This window comes from Falco cherrug, chromosome 5 (assembly GCF_023634085.1).
Source record: "Falco cherrug isolate bFalChe1 chromosome 5, bFalChe1.pri, whole genome shotgun sequence".
NCBI lineage: Eukaryota > Metazoa > Chordata > Aves > Falconiformes > Falconidae > Falco > Falco cherrug.
In genome coordinates, this window is record NC_073701.1 from 92,560,880 (window position 1) to 92,580,588 (window position 19,709).

The 19,709-nt window shown below is 50.5% G+C and overlaps 1 pseudogene; it reads right to left on the reverse strand.

Moving 5' to 3' along the window:
* LOC129736189 (hydrocephalus-inducing protein homolog) overlaps positions 1-16,085 on the reverse strand; it is a 58,194-nt pseudogene extending 42,109 nt beyond the window's left edge.
* Between the last annotated feature and the right edge of the window lie 3,624 nt (positions 16,086-19,709).

The following is a 19,709-nucleotide window of genomic DNA, read 5'->3' on the forward strand; positions in this document are numbered from 1 at the left end:
CACAGCAGAACCGCATGCAGCCGAGGGATGGAAAATGCAAAAACCTGTATTTGGGATGGAAGAATCCCTGGCAGTGCAGGCTGGTGGGCACGAAAGCCTTTCTACAGAAGAGGAGCTTAGGGGCTGGAGCACAGCACATACAGGGAGATGCTGGGATAAATGGCTTTGCACAGCCTTGAGAAGGAAAGACGAAGGCTGGTATCACTTGGTCTTACCACTTTTCGTGTTGAGTGCACACCTGATCAAACTTTGACACTGGTCTTGCTCTGAGCACTGTGTTTGCTCACATGATCTCCAGAGGTCTCTTCCAAAGTTATTCTAGGATTTTATCTTCTCCAGCAGCCCAATTCCATTTCACGTGTTCCCCAAATTTCTCATATTATTTCTTATACATCTGTGCATATATATAGGCAGATGGTAGACACACAGGCATTAGAGGAACTCAACCTTTAAGAAAGTTCCCAATGAGGAATTCATTATGACATTTCGCTGAACACTTAAAGCAAAAAAAAATAAAAGAGCAGAAAGACAGGAACCTCAGAGTACTTAAAAAAGAAATCTGAATGAAAGTGGGGGCGACCTAATTAGAATAAAACGCTGCTTATATTCAAAGATCATCAGTTTGAAATTTCAGACTGGCTTTCAAAAGTTCATAACGAAATGGAAGAGATGACTGATGCCTTTGGCTGACACGGGAAATCTTACCAGCTTTTGACCTCTGCGCACACGCAATCCAGTTATTCAGAATTGTACTTTCTTGTGTAGTTTGAAATAAAGCTTTCGTAACGCTTCCCATCCCTTTGTTGCAAGTCAGGACTGAAACATTCAATTGGTGAAGTTCAGCATAAAATCCATATCAAGCAGGATTCAACGTACGCCGTATCACGCGATAGAACAGTTGGCAAGGACATTGCCAAGAGATGCTACACACGACTGGGTACTTGTTTTGGTGGTGACAAGTAGATCTGGAAATCCCAGAGGGAAGCTGTACAGGGATTTACAAGTTCCTGCCTATGTATTTCCACAGTGAAAAGAAGCAGCCTGCTTGAACAGCATCCTGGAAGCCTGCTTCAACAGCCTTGCCAGGCTTTGGTAGAAGCCTCTTGGACCTTCGCATTTCCCAGGAGAAAGAGCAAAGAGCCTTCTCTTGACCCCTGTTTTCCTGGGGAAGAAACCGAAGCAACTCAGGTGCACTAAGGCAGACGGCACGTCTTTGCTGCATTCTGGACCTCAGCTCCTACACCAAAACCTCTGGGACCAAGCAACTCGGAGCTAACTACCAGCCAGCTGAAGTGGTTTCCTTGCAGGTGCAGTTTCCAAAACGCATTACCCTCTCCAGTTCAGCAAACTGGAAAACCAGTGACTGTCTTCTCAGACCAAGAGGAACAGTACAGGCTGTCCACGACACAGCACACATCAGGCGCTTGACCAGGAGACTGCCGAAATGCCACGTGCTTGTGGCCTCCCAGGGAATGGGTATATTTGGCCAACAGGGCCACACAACCATTTCAGAAGGTACTGAAGATCAAGGGGGTTGCTGGTAGCTACTACAGCATGCTAGAGCACTTTCCAGGAGATCTGAGAGAGACAAAGCTCTAGAAAAGGCTCCCAACCCACGCACCAGCCATTTGCTGCACCTTTTGCCTGTGCGCCCATCGGCATTCTGCTTTGGGGCTAAAGTGCAGGTTTGAAGCCGCTGCCAGCTCATCTCCACTTAAGAGCTCATTCTAATGAAGAATAGTGGATCCCAGGGACCAGATCAAACCTACTGGAAAACCAGGTTCTGGACCCCACAGGGTTTTTGTCAGGGTCTCAATACCAGTTGCTTTGATCTATCATCTCTGATTGCACTTGCTACTATAGACAAACTGCTGGTAAAGCTGATGATAAATTCTTAAATGTCTCTTCCACCAGCTCAGAGCTTGCCCATTTCTTAACACTGCCTTTGGTCTTCAGGAACTGAGCTCCTAGAGCTGTCGTCTGCCACGCAGGATCTTACACAGCCCGAGGGCAGTCCAGCTGCCTTCCTACATTTGCTCGTTCAATCTAACAGAATCAGTCTTGCACGACTGTGCACTGAAGACACCGTTGCACTATAAAACTCCACTCTGCAGCTTGCAGAGTTTTAGCAGAGGCTGCGCCATGCTTCAAACACTATAATCAACAGCAAACCCCACGTGCCCTGCCCATTTCCAGCCACGGCAGCAGTACAGCAGCTCACACGCTCTGGCTCCTTTTTGTCGCTGTTTACCAACTGTATTATCACACAACAGTGTTTTGCACAAGAAGAGATGAGCTCCCTACCTCTGAGGGCTGATGCAGTAGCGGGCCGCCCCGTTACCGATGTTGCGAACCAGCAGTGTTTTCTGGGTGCTGTACTTGACTGGACAGGCTGAGAAGTTCACCTGGTCGGGGAAGTCCAGGATAGCTCGGGCACCTATAGCTCGGAGAGGCACAACAAACTTCTCCCCTTTCTGTGATGCAGATGAGCTCGTGGAAATAATCCTGCGGGGAAAGAAACAATCTCAGCACAATGCTTTTAGTACTTTCCCCACGGCAGAAGGAAAACTGCTGTTTTCTATGGCTGTAGCAGTATCATTCAGTAACGCAACAGTACTTTTTACCTTCATGAGCTTTCATTCCAGTAGCATGACTTGCACAGGGTCGTTAACTTGCAAAGGAGAAACAACCCCATTGATTCACCTGCTTTTGCAGCAAGCTGGCAGCACCACAATTATCTGATGCTTTGATTCCGAGACACCAGAACAGTCTCTTCATGCAAGGGATCACAGCACTAACGCAACCTGCTTCGATCGCCACTGCAGACTATTGGAAGCACCACTGAGAACCCAGCTGTGCCACAGCACTAACTCCAGTGCCAGCAACGCGGCGACCTCGTTGAAGCTTGGCAGGGGATGCTCAGGTACACTTTCAAAAGGACTTCACCACATGCATAGTCAATGGTCAGTCTTCGGTGAAATACTTCACAAGCTGGACACGGTAATTGCGGCAGCGTCAGGGCAGTGCAGGGTACGGCTGTATTTCCTGCCCCTTCTCACAGCGTTATAGGGCCAAGGCTGGGGACACGCACCCTTCAAAAGCCACCTGATCCATCTCCCCACACCAGAGCTGGCTCAGCTCCAGACCCAAACTGTTTTTGCGAGAGGTTTCACAAGTACCTAGAAGTGCTAACAGTTCCACCCCTGCCCTCAGCAGCCTATGCCACCTCTGCGCTAGAATTAAAGGGTGTTAGTTCTTCCTGTGTCTGAACTCCGTTTCCCTTTACATCTCACCCAGCCTCAGGGGGCACAGGAGACAGCTCTGGCTGATGCCGTAATCACACCCCTCTGTAAGGTCTGTTCTAGAGGAGTAAGTGACGGCGTGCCTGGTTAGCACACCCACCCCAGGCAGGCGGCATCGGGAGCTGCACACGGGGGACACTCAGACACCCCACCAGAGCAAAGCCGGCTGTGCAGTCCCAGCCACTGCCTTCTGCAGAACAGAGCCAGGCAATCCCCCCCGCGCCCCGGCTGCCTGGCGTTTAGCAGCAGGAAGGCAAATCAAATTACCAAAATCATGTTACTGTAGAGATGAGCAGAGCAGTCTCCAGATGTATGGCGTGGCATCGCTGCGCTGGAACTATCACCTTGCCCCCACTGAAATCAGTGGTAAATCTGCTGCCATAGGGCCAGGAGCCATTACCCCCAGCAGCGCTCTTATGGATGAGCTGATAAAAACTCTGCTTCTCGTCACTCACTGGCTGCCCTGATTTTTTCCTCAGTGCTTTTAATTAATTTGATATTTTTATCACTGTTGAAGCAGCAAGCGCTTTAGGATTTTAATGATTTAGGAATTGCATACAGCAGCAAACTCCCTTCAGCAGAACCGATCCAGACTCCCCCACAGCTGGGATTGCCTGCTCCCGTCCCCATCCCCTCCTGGAAGGGCCCTAAGGCAGCCAGCCCAGGCACAGACACGCACCTATTGCTCTAACGCAAGCGCTGACAGCCAGCGCCTCACCCACCACCCAGCACCTCGCCTACCACCTGCTCAGCTGGGGTTTAAGCTTGTCAATACAGATGCTGCCCCATCCAAGACAAAAAGAATAATCTCCTTTTCTAGACATCTCAAATATTCACCCTAGAAACTGCAGAAGGGCTTTTGCTTTTCCTATTTGGAAGGTAAAATACTAGGAAGGGAACTGCAGCAAGCAACCTGCATGATTTAATACCGCATTTCAGGAAAGCGTTTCATCTTCAGCAAGTCGTTCTGAGTTAGCAATTTTGTACTCAATCTTGCAGCCTAAGCCCTCTAAAATAAAAGCTATGGGCAGCCCATATGAATTTAAAGCACCTATTACCTGGCTACTTCACGTCCTGCACTGTTTCGATCCTCAGAAACTCATTAGCAAATGAAGAATGTTATTTGCTTTTGTTGTTGTTGTTCTTTTGGCCACACTACTGTAACAAAGGCATTGCAAAGCCAATTGAAAGCTACCTGCCTTATTAAGTCTTGGCATGCCATATTTACTTAGCTCCCTCTTCCAGGTGCCAGGTAGGCAGAGGAGGATGCAAGTTCAGATCAGCAGGAGGATAAAGAAAAAAGGAACTTCAACAACTGGAGCTACTTGGAGCAAGTAAAAGGAAGTAATTGTCAAGGTGTTGTCATTGCTAAGGAGCAAATGGATCAACAGCAATGCAATTAAGAGCCCAAGAAATAAATTCCCCCCCAAAAGCAAGCACAGGCAGCCTTCCCAGCTCCGTTGCTGGTGAGGGGCGCTGGGACCACCTGCACAGCAATGCACAAGGGATTTCTCCAGGGACCTGAGGGCAAGGCTAAAGCAACAAGGATTTGGTTTCACAGAGACAACCACGATCTTGAGAGAGAAAGATGCCTCTCGCCATTCATGCAGATGCACATTATGCTCCAAGCCCCCTCTCCAGGGACACCGTGGGACATGGCATCCCGTGCAAGGCTTGACTCAGCACTTCAGAGCGGGCTGACCCTTCAGCCACGCTCTACCACCCCACCAACGTGGGACCCTGCACCAGGCTGAATGCAGCGCCAGCCCAAACAGGGGGAAACCCAAGGCAAGAGGGGTGCTAGGCAGAAGCTGGCTGTTTGTGCCACTGTGAACCCATGGTCCCTTAAGCTTTTGAAAGCTGAATTGCCCTCCCTTGGGGGCAACAGGTTGCAAAGTCTCTACTGCAGCACTGCCTCGTGTTACCAGGGCACTAACCCTGCTACGCACTTGCTTGCAGCCTAGGGGCACAGTTGAGACCAGTTCAAAATGTTGTTCTGCTTCGCAACTGCAAACCCTTAGCAGACTGTTTAAGACCAGGTTTCTAAATAAACGTGCCTGGATGACAGAGGGGTTGCATCCCATCTATGCTTTAAAGTTTGCTGTGTTTAGACACAGCTTCAGGCTATAGGTTTTCATGAAAACACGACTTCATCCTGCATACAACTCCCCTCTCAGTTTCACGGAAGATACAGACAGTTGTACGATGGCTCCCCTTCTCGTGCTCCCCTGTGACAAGCAGTAAATTACAAGCTCTGGCCTTCCAGGTATCACCACTGGCGTCTGAACTGGCACCCACTGAGACTGAAGCAGCTGCTCGTCTTGGGTGTTGTTTCAGGCTCTTTGTAAACTCAGGCTAACAGTAATTACTGTCGCAGCAATATCAAGCCTAACTGCCCAGAACCCCAAACTCAGATGTCAGTTTCCCTGCATAACCTATCCCAAATGCTTCACTGAATTCCTTGCAGCAGCCAACTTGCAAAGAAAAGATCCTTGTAGCATGAGGTAACACAGCAAGCCAAGCAGGGAAAGCTCCTGCTGAAACCCTGATATAAAAAAAGGCTGGAAAATAAGGGCCGTGACAACAGAGGAGAGACCAGAGGATGAAGATCCGTTCGCAGCAGAGGGGGTGCCCCTGCGCCTGCCCCCCTCAGCCGCCGGTTCGCAGGAGTCTTTGAAATGAGTCACTTGGCTTCAGGTTCCTGTGGCGCCACGCCATTTGCCTTGGTCTTCTGCCCCCTTCCTCCTCACAAGAGTCATCTTAAAAGTATTCTTGGAATAGCTTCTGTGCACAACAAAACATCTAGCAGGGCTGGGCTGAATTTTAAAGGACTTCATTTCAGTCATGCAATAACTCACCGTCCTGTCATATTCCAGAGTAATCAATGTGCATTAATTCAGTCTCCACTGAGCATCAGCAATGAATTTCACAAACCTCACAGACTGAACTTGCACTGCCTGAAAACAGTGCACTGCTACAGTGAAAAGAGCAAGAGGACAACACAGAATAAGCTCTGCTATGTTTTTATGTGCTTCTTGCTTCCTTCTTCCTTTACAATAAACTACTAATAAGCCTGAAGGACGCACAAATGGAAGTATTTCTGTCTGTTGTTTATCTGCCGGTCAGTGCCACAATGGTTTCCAGTTCAGCAGAGGCCGTCAGACCATAACGCAAGAACACACGGGAACAGGGGCTGGCACGAGAACACCCACGCTGTACAACTGGAGCCATAAAACAGAAACGTGCAAATCAGACGCAGCAAGAGTAACAAACTGGAAATGTTGCCCAGCAGAAAAATTAGCAGTTCATTTATAACACAAGTGCCAATAAACCAAGAGGCGCGTCAGCTATTCCTTTTCTGACAGTCTGACCACGTGGCACATTCCCAAATGACTGCGAGACAGTAGGAAACTGCTCATTTTCCAAGAAAGGGCTACGTGGCATTTCAGCCACTAACAACTCACATGGCCCTATTACTTAGGGCTGAGGCACAATTTTACTCCTTTCAATCAGGAGTGACTTCACTGAAGTCAGACTTACGCCAGGGAAGAACAGATTCAAAGCAAGAGAGTGACACAAACCGGCTCCTCATCAGGAAGACCCAGACCCCACTTCACTGGGTTACCCACAGTCCCTGTGGATCATGCAGTATCAGAGATGTAGGAGTTATTCAAAGGCAGCACTCCTGAGCCTTCCACAACTAACACACAGATACTCTGCAGGCAAGCAACTGCAAGCCCAACACAGGTGGCTTTACAGAACCATCTCCCAAAGCCTGCCTCTTGGCTAAGGGCTTTTCAAGGTGCTCTGCACATCCTGACCATGCTACTGATGCATTTCTAGCTGAGCGACAGCACTCCGGCACTTTCCTGACTCACACTCCATCAAGTACGAGACAAAAAGTTCGATTTATACAACATTCTGGTTCTGCTGTAGAGTCCCCATGTGCTCCTCACCAAGCAGCCCACATCCCTCTCCCAATGCCCTGCAAGGAGCACAAAACCCAGGTCGGCAGAAACCGCCAGGGTGTCGCTCAAGCTGTGCAGAGGACCTCGCTGGCACAGCTCCCTAATGCCACACACTCACCAGTTCAAGGGCAAGACAAGGGACAAAGTACTGGACATGAGTGTTCCTGGGAGTTACCTCACCCTACTTCTATTTGGGGTGATGTTCATGTGTTGCTCTGCTGCTTCTCTGTAGTTGAAGAGCAGCTCTTTGCCCTTCATGGGAACCGATTTACTTCCATCCCAAAAATGAATGCTCATGAATACTAGTCAATCACATTTTAAAGGAAGCAGTGTCCCCTGCAAAGCCTACCTCGGTGAGATTAAGCTCTTATGTCACTTGGGCAGTATGGAGAACTGCCCTAAGCCAACATCGTTTTAACCTTCCATACGAATGACGTAAAACAATTTCTCAGTCCCTCCGCAAAGCAACAGATCATTTCACAAGCATGGGGAGCCAGGCACCACAGGGCATTTCCTCTCTAGTTTGCTACAGCCATGCTGTTTGAGGATAGGACAGGGTGTTCAACTACATCTAAGCAGCAAACGGAAGATGAGAGAACAGCTGTGCCCAAAGAGAGCCTGCACCTCTGGCCTGGCACAGAAACACCAGCTGGCTCAGAGCGACCCCCTCACCTTGCATCACCCACAAAGTCACGCAAAGAACTGTGCCAAGAGGCAGCAGAGTGCTGGTGCAAAGAGTCAGCCTGTCTGTCTGTGTTCCCCTGCAGGGCTTCCTCCCTTCCATGCCAGGTACTAAACCCTTTTGCGTTAACAAGCCTCCAGGTAACACCGCCGCCCCTTCACATCACGGCACAGTGCCAGACTTGCCAGGGCCACAGCACCGACGTTCCAACCTCCGAGCAAAAGCATGGCACACGGGGCAGGGAATAGGTGCCAGCTGACACAGCAACCACAGCCCCATGCACGCAGGCACAGCCACACCAGCGTGACTGCCCAAAGGCTCCAGGCTAACACGCTGCCTGCAGATGCTACCTGCCCCTTCACTCCTGTGTGCGCTCCAGATGCCTCAGTCCTCTGCAGCACACCAGCCTCCTGCTGGTTAAAGACATCTGGAGCTCAGCGTGTCTGGGCCAGGCTGGCTCCCTGCCACGAGCACAGCGCATCTTCTCCCCTAGAATCACAGCTGGAGCACAGGTGGGCAAGTATCCTCAGGGGCAGCACAGCGGCAAGGCTGGAACACAGAGGGTATGAAAAAGCATCACCTTCGCTCCAGCCCAGGGTGAGGCAGGGAACTGGTTGCCAGACGGGAAAGGGGAAAGCTCTCTGGATTTAGCCATTCCCCTAGCGTTTTCCATCATAATTAAGCCCCTAACATCGAGTAGAGAGGTGCGATGGCTAAACACCTTATCAGCACCCCTCCCTGCCATTTCCCTACTGTCCCACGTGCGCCTTCCCCTGAAAACGCCCAGGAAAGCACAGGGAGGGAACGCACAGCTCGTCAGTCCCTGCTGCGGTGGCATCGCATGGTGCTGCCAGCCAGGATGTGACCAGCTGCAGGCTGCCTGACCACAGCCTAGAGCAAACCTCGCAGCACGGCATGGGCTATGACCGGTGTGCAAGAAAAGTGCCGGCTTCAGACAGAACGTTCTGCCGTCTCACTACTGTGGCCAACACGATATGCATTCAAGAAGCAACTCCAGTTTTCAAAGGTGGTGGTCCTCACTCTGATCAGGCTCAGCTTTGGGTCCTCCAAACAACAGGTTTGTATTTATGCAAACAGGCTTTTGTATTTATAATTATCAGAGCAAACCCGTAATTATGCAGCAATAGTCAGATACTAGAAACCAACACCATGAGAGGCCACCCCACCACACAGTGCACTCTTATCCCTGAAGCCAACAGACATGGCATTAAACGTTCCAGCACCAAAGGATAATCACAGTCTGAAGCATAGAAGAGCCTCCAGCCTATGACAGCATCATCTTCACCACAGGAAAAGTTTCCCCCAGCTGCAGATCCAGTGCAATGCCACCGAAACCAGGACAGTGCCTCAAAACCCACAGCAGATGCCCTGTTCTGAACCCAGCCCCGCAGGTTCACCTCCCACTGAAGGCACACACCTCTCGGGACCTCCAGTCTCACCTTGTTCTCATCAGGGGAGAAAACGATGCGGAAAGTCGCAAGCATGCCAGGCAGTACCTTGCGGCACACAGCATGGTGGCTGATCAGCTTGAAATAAGGTGAGCTCTCCAAGATGACCTTCACCAGCCCAGGAACCTGCAGAAAAGAGAGGAAAGTATGATCTTGCAGCTTGTGGAAACAGGAGGAGAAGAGGCCTGGTGATACCACCTTCACAAAGCACTTTTAGCTCTGGAGGTACATACACGTAACACATAAGAGTGAACATTAATCCCTTCTGCCTGGGCAAAACAGCTCGAGGCCAGAGGCAGCAGGGCAATGAAGGAAGGGCCAAGCAGGGAAGACACCAGCAGCACGGCGGTATAATACCTGAATCAAGTCACCCGTGTATTCAATAAGCCCAGAGAATCTGCTGGCTTCTGCCCGTACACATCCAGGCAGACATGCCCCTAGAAGGGGCATGTATTATCTGAACGCCAAACAGTACGTGTTAATCCTGGCGGAAGGAAGAAATTCACTTTAACGTGCTGGGTTTGAGCGGGGCAGTCAAGCTGCGGTGCTACAGTCATGTAGGCAGACCAGCAAGAGGGGACCACAGATACTGTGGCCTTACTGGGAATAAAAGCAGCAAATGAAGAGCAAAAGAAGGAAACACAGGAAGACAAAGAGACAACCCCAGAAACAGAGAGATGGCTGGGAAAATCCAAAGGGAGCTGGAAAGAAGCAAGGGAGAAGCACAATATGCTACAAGGAAAGGCTGATGCAGAGGATGAGAGCCAGCAACCTGGCCAAGTGATGGAAAGCCAGGCGACCCCCCAGGCTGTGCCTATCAACTAGGGGCTTCAAAGGCATTTTCTGCCCCGAGATACATGACTGGCACTGCCTGGTGGTGGTTTCATTATTAAAAGCCAACCTCTGCTCTCCGGAGGCTCCTGCTGCCTGTGACTGTAGCCAGGCAGCTGCCAGCGCGGGCAAGCCAGATCCCTGGGGACCCCTGCCCACCCCCAGCAGGCCCTGCAGGCACCCTGCTGCACGGTTCTGCCCTCTGGGGCACCACCAGCACACAGACAGCACACAGGCATTTTCCTAGCACACAGAGAGCAACCCCTGAGCGCCAAATCTCAAAGTCTGAAGCAGGTGGTTTGGACTGGTGGGCAGCTTCACGGATCAACAACAACCCCACATGAGGCTTGGAAAAAATGGAGGCTCACTCTGCGCCACCCACCCGAGCCTGGTAACCCGTGGCCAAGGCAGTCCTGAACTCTCCAAACGCCCTTGGAACCCAGCAATGTCCTGGGGCGGCGAGTTCCAGGAGCCAACTTCACAGTGCAGACAAGCATTTTGGTCACCATGTCCCTTAGAAGGGGAGCACGTGTGGCTCAGACCTTCAGCAAAAGCCACCCAGAACATCTGAGGGTGCTGAGGAACAGCCTGAAAATAGAAAAGCAATTTTACAACACAGGTAAGAGCAGGAAGTATATAGTACAGCACTTCTGTAGTTGCACGATTACAGAGCCTCTATGCGGAATACATTTTGCTGTCAGCTGGATTTTTATGGGGCAGACAACTTCAGGCTACCATGCAGTGTAACTCAGTATGATTCAGAGGAATGTGGGAAACTGGCACGAAAAACTTGAGACGGAGCACAACGTTGCTTTTCTCCAGGACATCGCCAAAAGCCAACCAATTTAGAATATAACACCCTCGCAGGATTATCCTCTCTGTCTTTCTGTATTTAAAACATACCAAAGATTTTCCTGGAGCTTATCTTACTTTTACACCCATGCTCTCCAGTGGTTGAGCTCTAACTAGCTTCAAAACGACATTGTTTTGGGAAAAAAACCACAGTTCACACATTGCCTCCCCCTTCACAGGGCACGTAAATCCCAAGGTGCAGCTTTACACAGTACAAGTTTATTATCGTTTACTGGGAATGGCAGAAATGTTAATGCAGATGATCTTTTCCACTTGAGGAAGCATGAATAGAGCAAATTAACTGTTTGCCTGTTGGCTGGTACTTGGCAAAGATAAACATTTTGAAGTGCTGCATGGATAATGGAGCAGGTGAAGCCAAAGACTCAGTGGGAATGAAGCAGAGAGTAGGAAGAGAGAAAGTGAGGACTGAGGCACATTTTAATCAGGGACGAGGATACCTACAGCAAAGACTGCCCAAAATTCAGCGCAGATCACACCAGTGGCATCCCCCGGGTGCAGGCACACATGCTGCATCTTATCAATGTTCCCAAGTTAAATGCCAGACCAGGAATGGTGCAGTACTCTCCCGGAATAACTGAGGGAGCACACCCGCATCCTTCCTTGCCAAAGGGTCTTCCATTTTCACCCATATCCCTGTCACAACCTGTTATCTCAGGAGATACTTGGACTTGCTGTTCTTCCACCTGCAATATGCCTCGACAGCTTTTTTTTGTTGTCCACCTGTTTGCCCTCCCCAACAGGGAAATTTGGAAAGGAGGCGACTTCACCGTCTCTTGTGCACACTTCCATCTTCCCATCCCACCCTGCCCTCACGCATACCCCTTCCTCTTCATTACAGAAGAGTATCCTTAATTACACCCCTCTTTCTGACCTGTCTCTACTGCCCGTGCACTTACTGCTATGTATCAAGAGAAACCCCTGCGTGTATGAAAGTGCGCAGGGAGAGAACACCAAGCTCAGCTCCTTTCCTCCCTCCTGCCTTTTCCCACCAGCTTGCCCTTGGCACATGCCTCATTCCAGCAAACGTTTCCCCAGCTGAAGTTCAAAAGGTCCCAATTTCCCTCCTGACAGTGGAACAAAACTGCTGACATTTTTCAACTTTTCCATTCTCAGCTTTCTTGGGAAGTCTCAAAATGATCGTTTTTTTCAAGTAAAGGTGGAGACCTTTGAGGGCACTTTACTCCAAACAGGCCGTGGCTCTCCAAAGGGGAAGCAGAGCATCACGTTGTCTCAGGAAAACCTGAGCAGAACCCAATTAAGCTTAGCAGGAGCCTGAAGGGGCACCTAAAGGCCTCCCGCTGCTGCTGCTAAATCAGCCTGCTTCCACTGCTGTTTCAAAACACCTTTCCTGAAGCGCTGTTACCACTAATTATAACTTACTCCAGCATAAAGTGGAGAAGACCCCACCCCGAGCTCTGACAGCCCGTTCAGCTCTCTGTGCAGCTCACCCAGAGGCAGAGGTGCCCTGTGGAAACTGAGATTAACCACGGAGCCACCAGGACGCGGTGCACACTTGAGGGAAAGCACGAGGGCAGGGAAGAACTGTACAGCCCCCAACATTCCCACCCGTGCAGGGCTTCCACGGGGAAAGGTGCTGACCAGAAAAGCTCCTTTCAGCTAGGTACCACCAACACACAGCCAAAACCAGGGGGAGAAACCTCAGCACGGCAAGATTTCCACCGTCTTGCAAAATAAAGGCGGTGAGACGTTTTATTCTGGATGCGCTGTGCTGCAGCAGGTGACTGGCTGTGCTGTGCACCGCACGGATGACACTGCTCTCCAGTTCCAGCACAGGGTTAAACTTCCACATCCCAGCACTTACCTTGTCCACGTTCCTCAGAATCAGTGGCACTTCATAGACCTCATCGGGGACGTAGCTCTGAAATACCACCTCTGATGGGAAAGGCCGGAACAAGCTCTGTTCCAGGGCAACTGCCGAGAACTGGAGATGCAAAAGAGAGCAGAGAGTTTCAGCCGCGGGGAGAAAGACTCATCGGTGAGAGAATACAACACTGGCCTCCAGCGAAGGACAGTCCCTTGGTGAGTACGCCTGCCCAGCTCACGCTAGGGGAACAGAAGCTCACCCACCTGTGTTCTGAGCAGATCAAAAGTTTCTGGGCCACACTAGAGCAGGCTCAAGCGAGCAGCTCTTTTGGCAGGTGTTTCTCCAGGTCGCCTTCTCCAACAGGCAAGGCAGCACTTACCTCCGGCAGAGCCCTGGGCTAACACGGTCACACAGCTCCAGAGCACTCACTGCAAGAGCTGTAAGCACTCGTGGAGCAAGGGAAAGCCAAGAATTTACAGGAGACCCCATGGGAAACAATTTGGGGATCATCTTTACATTGAGACACAGAGACCGAGCCCAACACATCCTCAAATCTCTTTTTTGACACACAGCCCAGAAACCAGGAAGAAGAGAAGACAGGCCAGAAAGGAACACCGCCGTTAAGAAAGCGACAGATGAGGTGGTAAGTTCCAGGTACTTTCCCAGCATCACTGGGCAATCTGAGTAAAGCTGGACTTGGCATCTCCTTTTCCCACGAGCTTTAAATGGATGCTTCATTATATTCTATTATTGCCATTTTCTTTAATACCACTACAGAAGCAGGTCTGAAAACATACAGAAACAGCAAATGCTTACAGCGCCGAGGCGTTACTTTGAGAAAACTCCTCCCTGCTCTGCCTCCCCCCTTCCAGCTGAACTCTTCACACTCACAAGACACAGGCACGTCTCCTGCTTCTCCACAGGAGTCAGGGTCGTGCTGAAGCCAGCGGCCACAGCACACGGCCCGTTCTGTGTGCGCTCGTCCGAGGCGTTCCCAACCTCACGCGCTGTCTAGGGCAATCCTTAACCAATTTGCTACAGGTCTCTCGCTGGCAGTTTTCCACTCAACAGCCTACCTCAGTCATCTACCCCTTTGGAACGTGTGTTATACTAAGCAGATCTGTAAGAAAAGCAGCTTTAAACACACGTGTAAATAAACATTGATCCAGATAAAGCACACCCACTCCCCTCTGCCCAGGGCCATTCCCCTGTGTACCTGGCAGCCTGAAAAATCTAACACCCTGTACGGGTCCCACTCGTTGTTCCAACCCAAAGCATTCATGCAATTGCTTTAGCTACACCTTGAGTAGTTACCGTAGGCCCTCAGCCCTCAAAGGCCAACGCTGCCACCACTGAGGGCATCCTATGACCCCAAGTGTTCGACAGAGACTACACCAAACCAAGGGCTGGCTATTTCAGCAGGAAGGTGGGAAATTGCAAGCTTGCATCCTTGTGGCCCGCCCCAGCCTTCCCCCAGTATCATGCTTTAGCCGCAGTAGCTCATCTCCAGCAAAAGCCACCAACTTCAACAGAGGTTGTTTATATGGGCTTAGCGCAGGTCAGGACTTCAACATCTCACTGGGGAAAAATGTTTTACCTTTCCCCCAGCAGAAGGAACTCCACACCAGCAGCAGTCTGAAACAACAACAGGACTTAGTCACCAAGGCATTTAGATAAGCTGGAGGCAAGCCTGTCACAAGCACGCGCTCTCTTCAAACGTCACATCAAACAGCAAGGAAAAGGGCAAGAAAAGGCTACCTTACGATGGGAGGCTTCGCTCATGTCTAGAATCTGGATAATCTGGGGTCGCCGCATCTCCCGAGTGCTGGCCAGCCTCTGCTTGGTGGTAAGAGACATCTCCTTCAGGAGGGCAGAGGGAGTCAGCTGAAATGCAAAACACCAGCAAGAGCTACAGAACTGCCTTTATTCAGAAAGGCTTTTCTTCTTCAAGAGCCACCGATGAATAATTTGTGATCATAGCCGCTAGGATAGTCCTGGAAGTCCCATAACTACCTGTTGAAATATTTACCATTAGTAAATTAATGATAGAGAGCGCAATACACATGCTCCAAACAAGTAGCTTTGTCCCGTTAGCTTCTCCTTCGTGATTTGATGTGACATGTTGGGGGTTTTGCTCTTCGGGCATTTGTTTCCTTTCCAGTTTGGCCGGAGTGAGCCAGTGACCTTTGAAAAAGGTTGGGAGGAGTTACCAGAAATCCCTTAACTCCACCCTTGCACAACGCTCACAACCACCACACATGTGGAGATGTCACTGCTGGGTGAGTCAGGAAAGCAGAAAATCAGTGTTGTGCCAAGACTGAGGTGGAGAGGAATGGCTCCAAGTTTTAGTTATCTCTTTTGAATTAGCACTTGTTTTCTCTGTTTGGGCCTCCGAGACCCCTCCACAGAAGTATGCAAAGGTATCTCCTTGACAGAGCTTCAGCACCAGGTCATCTTCAGCCAAGTGAGCTCTGGTCAGCAAAGGGCTGTCTGAGGATGGGGAGGAGGAATTGCCCTGACTCCGCTGCTGTCTGCAGCGCTGGATCTGTGCTCCACACGGGATACGGGACAGAACAACTGTTTTGGAACCTGTTCCATCTGGGACCAGCCATACCTCTCGAAACCTTCAAGCAGAGTTTGAGCAGCCCACCACGTGCCCAGCTGCCTGGAGGGCAGGTATGGTCAGAGCAGCGCTGGCAAGCATCCCGAGGTGACAAAACGTTACTGCCCACACAAAGGGGGCGGAGAGAAGCACACGCTCACGCTTCAGCTATTCCGGTGCAATGCCCGGTACGTTCATTTAAATGGCTCCAGTGGCACATCCAGACACAACTCTGGACTTCCCCTGAAGCAGCACACAGTCCATCCCCTACCGCACCATGGTCACCACCTCCGACAGAAGCATGGCAGCAGAGAGACGGGGAGGTGGTGTCCAGCTTCACAGTGCTGCCAGACAACAGGAGGGGCAGGTAGAGGAAGGACGCGGGGGCAGTTTCCAGCCTTACACAGCTCCTACCTGGCCGCAGCAGGTACTTACAGTTGCAGGCTTCTCTGTCCCTCTGGCTAGCTTCGGCTTACGAGGCACTACCACTTGGCTCGGGAATCTACCAGCCATCCTGGAGGACCCCGTGAACCAGCGGGGCTTTCCAGTGGCCATGCCTCAGCTGACCTGCAAGGAGCAGCAACGGGACTTGGAAAATCCAGCATCCCCTTCCATGGCAGACCCAAAGGAGACAGCTGTGTCTCCGGGCTGTGGCTCCTTCATAACTGGAGAGCAGCCGGCATCCCCACCCTGTTTCATAACTAGACCATATTTCAGTGGCAGAGTTAAGACTGATAGAAGTAAAAGCCCAGAACAAACACTCCAAAACAGCCTTTTGCTGTGGGCGCAGTCCCACAAGCCACAAACACACATCAAAGACTGCGGCCACTTCTCATCTTCTCCCCCTCTTCCATGTATTTTGGAACTATTTGCTGGAATTATTATCCAAATCTCTATTAATACCCAAACTGTCCTTTATTACTCTTTAAAAGTTTTTTGGTGGGAACAATGTCACTTCACTGCTTCATTTTGCAAAAACAGCTGACCCGATGTGACTTTGTGCCTGACCCTACTAAGTGCTCAGACTATTATGAACAACCTTAAACCCAGGGATCGCTGCTGCCCCAAGCATCAAAATCAGACTGCTCTCCTACTTTGCAAACCAAACGCCCATCCTTTGTGCAAGGAGGTTGGTGATGTTTTTAACTAAGGGACCATAGAGTTCAATACTCTGATTAACAACTATGGTTTCTCAAAGCTAATTTGGTTAGGTTACAAAACTTATCCAGCAAATACGACTCCTTCCAGGCATGAAATTACCATGCCCAAGAGCCTTTCTCCATGGAGAATGAGGGCCTTATTTTTCACTTACTAACACCCAAACTCTAGGCTCCCTACAGGCATGAAAAGCTGTAGCAGCAGAAATAAAAGCATGAAACCATTAAAGTCGCATGAGCAATTAGCTCAAATAGAAATACAACAGATGTGACAGCTTGGCCACTTCAGGCTATCCTAATGGCAGTTCCTCTCAAGCATCCTTATCCTGCAGGCAGCATGGCTTGACAGGTCCATGGGCCATCCTTCTTCTATCACCAGCCTGCTGACAACCTCCCCATCTGTCTCTCAAAAAGTGGGTGTGCAAGAAAGGGAAAGAAAACACCCCCAGAAAGTGGGTCTCAAGCACCGACAAAAGTCAAAGGTGAGTATGTACAGCATTTACTAAGCACTACTTTGGACGAGAAACCGTTTCCCCTCCCTTTCTGGCTAACTGGACCAAGGAACAGATGGATGTCCCCACCTCTTTTTTTTTTCTGGGACTTGAAAGACCAGTGGCCTCAAACCCAGCTCTACCCTAAAATTATTTTACATCCTGACAATAAGTAAAAAATCACAGATCCTACCCCCTCCTGCTTCCTCCTGTTCCACATCATTTTTCTTCATGTGGACTTGCTGTACACAGCTAGACACCATTCTATGCAAAGACCACCATTCCCTTCCCCTCAAGTTTGACCCACATCCTGCAAACGAGGCAATACTTTCAGCTCATTACTCCCGAAACAGCTACAGCATTGCGCATGTTCACGGTACCAGGCCCTTCATAGTTTCAGGGAACAACAGGGTTGCCATTTCCTTTTGTCCTTGCCGGGAACATGAAAGAACAGCACGGTCCTACGGACACAAGGGCATGCTGCAGCTGGAGCTCGGATTGAAAGCCAGAAATAACTATTCGTTAAGAGAGAAATCTAATGGGGATGATACAACACTAATCTGGGTATCAGTGCTTTATTACTGGGTCTTGAGAGTAACTGGATTATTTGTTTCAATTTTCTAACTGTAATTTCACTTCACTTGAAACTAATCCTGCTCATCATGCCCACACCAGTTATTTCCAGAGGGCTTCCAGTCTGCATGCCCCCATACCAGTCCAGCAGCTTCCCCTACCCTCTAGCCCCAGAGTTAGGCACTTCCACAGCCCCACTTCCCTGGAGCCTGCAGGGACCAGCCTCCTGCATTAGGAGGAAAGCAGCAGAACTAAGAAAGCAGCCACATTCTCCTGCGGGGGCAGGACAAAACAGCAACCGCAACACAGCCCACCTCCAGCCACCACCCCTGGCTGCTGCACGGGGAGCTCCATCTTCCCCACCTCAGAGAGCCCTTCACCCCCCCCAGAAATTAAGGACAGACTGCAACTGCCCCTCTGCTCCAGGCTCAGGGCACAGACGGCTCGGGCACCTCGACTGTGGGTTCAGAGCATGAACGCCCCAACCCTGGGCAGGGGAACCAGCTGCGCCAGGACACAACAGCTACCATCACCTCAGAAAAGCAATGAGGAAATATACCCAGGGCTGGGGTACAATTCCTGACGTGTCTCAGGAAACCCACATGTGCCAGAGCAGGGTGCCAAGCTCCAGCCCCCTCCCCCACGCTCCCTTTACTCCAGTACCTACTACTATGTACTGCTCTGCTTTTGTGCTGTGCCTCACATGGCTGCCAGGGCAGGGTGAGAAGCAGCAAGAGAATTCCTGCCTGGCACCTTCTCCAGGGGAGCAGCGCTGCACTTTGCCAAGGTGAGGTTTTTTGGCTCTGCATGGTTTCAAATGTGAGGGGTCTGTTTTCTCACCACAGAAAGCAGGGAGCAGAACTTTTGTGCTGTACCTCACATGGCTGCCAGGGCACGGTGAGAAACAGCAAAACAATTCCTTCCTAGCATCTTCTCCAGGGGAGCAGCGCTGCGCTTTCCCAAGGTGATTTTTTTGTTCTGTGAATGATTCCAAGTATGAGAGGTCAAATTTCTCAGAACAGAATGCATGGAGCAGAACTTTTGTGCTGTTCCTCTCATGGCTGCCAGGGCACGGTGGGAAACAGCAAGAGAATTCCTACCTGGGATCTTCTCACCATGTCCTTGCAGCCACGTCAGGCACAGCAGAAAAGTTCGGCACCCTTCTCTCTGTGGTGAGAAACTGGACGCCTTTACATTGGCAATCATGCAGAGCCCCAAAGAGTCACCTTGGCAAAGTGCTGCACTGTCCCCCTGGAGAAGGTGCCAGGCAGGAATTCTCTTGCTGCTTCTCACCCTGCCCTGGCAGCCATGTGAGGCACAGCACTAAAGTTCTGCTCCCTGCTTTGCGTGGTGATAAAATTGACCCAAAAATTTTGCACTCATGCAGAACCAAAGCTGACCTTGACATAAGTGCAGCACTGTTCCCCCCTGGAGAAGGTGCCAGGCAGGAATTCTCTTGCTGCTTCTCACCCTGCCCTGGCAGCCATGTGAGGCACAGCACAAAAGTTCTGCTCCCTGCTTCCTGTGGTGAGCAAAACTGACCCTTCAAAGCTGCAACCGTTAAGAGCCCAAAAAAGGCACCTTGGGAAAGTGCAGCACTCCTCCCATAAAGAAGGTACCAGGACAAAATTTTCTTGCTGTTCTCACCCTGCCCTGGCAGCCATGCGAGGCACAGCACAAAAGTTCTGCTCCCTGCTTTCTGTGGTGAGAAAATGGAACCAAAGTTTTTGCACTCCTGTAGAGCCAAAAGAAAAAAATATATCTTGGGAAAGTGCAGCACTGTCCCCCTGGAGAAGGTGCCAGGCAGGAATTCTCTTGCTGCTTCTCGCCCTGCCCTGGCAGCCATGTGAGGCACAGCACAAAAGTTCTGCTCCCTGCTTCCTGTGGTAAGAAAACTGACCTCTTTTCATTGGCAATCATGCACAGAAAAAAAATA